This window comes from Mesoplodon densirostris, chromosome 4 (assembly GCF_025265405.1).
Source record: "Mesoplodon densirostris isolate mMesDen1 chromosome 4, mMesDen1 primary haplotype, whole genome shotgun sequence".
NCBI classification, from domain to species: domain Eukaryota; kingdom Metazoa; phylum Chordata; class Mammalia; order Artiodactyla; family Ziphiidae; genus Mesoplodon; species Mesoplodon densirostris.
The window spans coordinates 97,763,745-97,766,542 of NC_082664.1; the positions used below are offsets into that span (position 1 = coordinate 97,763,745).

The 2,798-nt window shown below is 45.9% G+C and overlaps 1 non-coding gene across 1 annotated transcript; it reads right to left on the reverse strand.

The window, feature by feature from the left end:
- Positions 1-669: 669 nt before the first annotated feature.
- LOC132489718 (U6 spliceosomal RNA) lies at positions 670-776 on the reverse strand. The gene has a single exon (XR_009532101.1). It is a non-coding gene; the product is annotated as a U6 spliceosomal RNA (small nuclear RNA).
- Between the last annotated feature and the right edge of the window lie 2,022 nt (positions 777-2,798).

A 2,798-nucleotide genomic window follows, 5' to 3' on the forward strand; every position in this document is an offset into this window, starting at 1 on the left:
TGCCATCTTGCTTCTGGTCTGAAGAAAGAGCTAGCCCAGGGAAGGGTAGACCCGAGCAGGAGGCCTGACTGGACCTCCTGGCCCCCACTGTCCTTCAGGACTTGCAGTTTTGTGAGACTATTTTCAGTTATTTGCAGCTGAAGTCATCCTTTGCCGTTAGCTGACCACTTACCATGTACCCTCACTTTGCTTAGCATTTTAGAAATAGTATTTCTAGGCTTTGTAACATTGGAGGCTGGCATTAGCCCCAAGGGTTCCCTTGTGACAATTAGTAGCAGAGACCCCCTCTGAGCAGACGTAGCCGTGGGTCCCACTCACCTCCGCCCAGGATGTCCCTGGTGAAGGCGCAGCCTGAACCCCATTACAAGGTAGCATAGGTGCCATTGCTCCCGTTTTGCAGTGAGGAGACCCAGGCCCAGAGCAGAAGTGACTTGCCCAACGTCACATGGTTTAGCCACAGGCAGAGCTGGGAATCAAACCGTGTCTTTCAAAAGCTCATACCAACTTTTAAAAACAATCTTTAGTTTTGACTTTAAATGACACATTTGAATAGAATGAAATAAAACCAGAAAATAAACATTTAAAATTGAGCTGTGTTGGTGGATTCTTTCCTCAGGCAAAGCCTACGGACATGTTTTCAGTATTTTTTTTTTTGGCTTCGACAATAGACAAAATATGGAATGTGTCATAGATGTGCGTGTCACTCTTGCACAGGGGCCGTGATGATGTTCCTTGTATAGTTCCAATTTTAGTATATGTGTGGCTGAAGCGAACACAGTATGGGCTTTTTTAAAAAGGCTTATTGAGATATAAGTCACACACCATACAGCTTACTCATTCCAAGGGTACAATTCAATGGCTTTTGGTATATACACAGAGTTGTGCAACCACCACCATAGTGAATTTTAGAATTTTAGAATTTCATCACTCCAAAAATAAACTTTGTACCACTTAGCCCAGTCTTCCCTCCCCCTGGTCCCTGGCAACCACTAATCTGCTGTCTCTACAGAGTTGCCTGCTCTGGACATTTCACGTAAATGGGGTCACACACCACGTGGTCCTTTGTGACTGGCATCCTTCACATAGCATAAGGATTTCAAGTTCATCTATGTGTAGCTTGTACCCATACTTCATTCCTTATCATGGCTGAATAATATTCTACTGTATGGGTATATCACATCTTATCTATTCATTCACTGGTTAGTGGGCATTTTGTGTGTTTCCACTCTTTTGGCTGTTATGAATAATGTTGCTATGAACATTCATGCCCAAGTTTCTGTACGGACATATGTTTTCATTTCTCTTGGGTACATACCTAGGAGTGAAATTGTTGGATCATATGATAAATCTGTGTTTAACCATCTCAGGAACGTCCAGATGGTTTTCCAAAGTGGCTTCACCTTTGTATGTTCTCACCAGCAGTGTCTCAGGGTTCCAGTTTCTCCACATCCTCACCAACATTTGTTACTATCTGACTTTTTGGGGGGTTTTGTTTGTTTGTTTGTTTGTTTGTGTTTTTTTTGGCTGTGCCGTGCTGCTGGCAGGATCTCAGTTCCTCAACCAGGGACTGAATCCAGGCCATGGCAGTGAAAGTGCAGAATCCTAACCACTAGGCCACCAGGGAATTCCCTACTATCTGACTTTTAATGACAACCCTCGTAGTGGCTGTGAAGTGGTATCTTGTGTGGCTTTGATTTGCATTTCCCTGATGGCTAATGATGTTGAGCATCTTTTCATGTGCTTAATGGCCATTTGCATATCTTCACTGGAGAAATGTCTTTTCAGATGCTTTGCCCAGATTTTTTTTGTGTGTGTGTGTGGTACACGGGCCTCTCACTGTTGTGGCCTCTCCCGTTGCGGAGCACAGGCTCTGGACGCGCAGGCTCAGCGGCCATGGCTCACGGGCCCAGCCGCTCCGCGGCATGTGGGATCTTCTCGGACTGGGGCACGAACCCGTGTCCCCTGCATCGGCAGGCGGACTCTCAAACACTGCGCCACCCAGGAAGCCCATTTCCCAGTTTTTAACTGGGCTATTCATCTTTTTATTATTGTCTCAATGCGGGTTTTATTAAGGGAATATGGGGCTGGCTGAAATAGATCACTGTCTGAACCACCTGGATATAGTGTATTGGAGAGCAATGTCTCTCATCTTAGAAAATCAGATTTTTCACATACAGTCTCAAGTAGATCCCAGGTCAAATAAAGAAAATTGGAGTAGGATACACCAAGCCTTGGTAACACTGAGGAAGAATGCTTTCTGGCTGTGTGATCTTGGGTAAATTACTTAACTTTTTTGAGTCTCAGGTTTGGGTCCATTTTATAGGCTGATACTCTTCCTCTCAATCTGTGTGTGTAAGATGACTAGGAAAGCAGCACCTCTCACTCCGCACTAGCCCTGCGGCAGGCAGGCAATGCGGTCAGTGTCGCTCCAGGATGGATGAATGCCGTTTCCCTTCTCTTTCTGCTTCTAAAAGCTCAGCTCCAGTTCTCAGGGCTCAGAGGCTCAGATCACTTGAAAGAAAGTCACAGTTATTTCGTCAGATTAACCACAATAACTACAGCTCACAATGGTTGGAGGAGAGGATGACTATCCAGATCTGATTTGGCCATGAGAAGCACTAGAGCCCTAAGGATGTTTCAGCAACATTTTCTGAGAGAGGACACCTGGTGGGCAGAGCTTCCTGTACCAGGGTCTTTTCTTTCCACTAGAGGTAGCCTGCAGGGGATGCTGGCTGCCCTGGGGAAATGCTGGCCCCCACACCCTCCACCTAGCCTGTTGGAAGGAAGGGCAGAAGAGG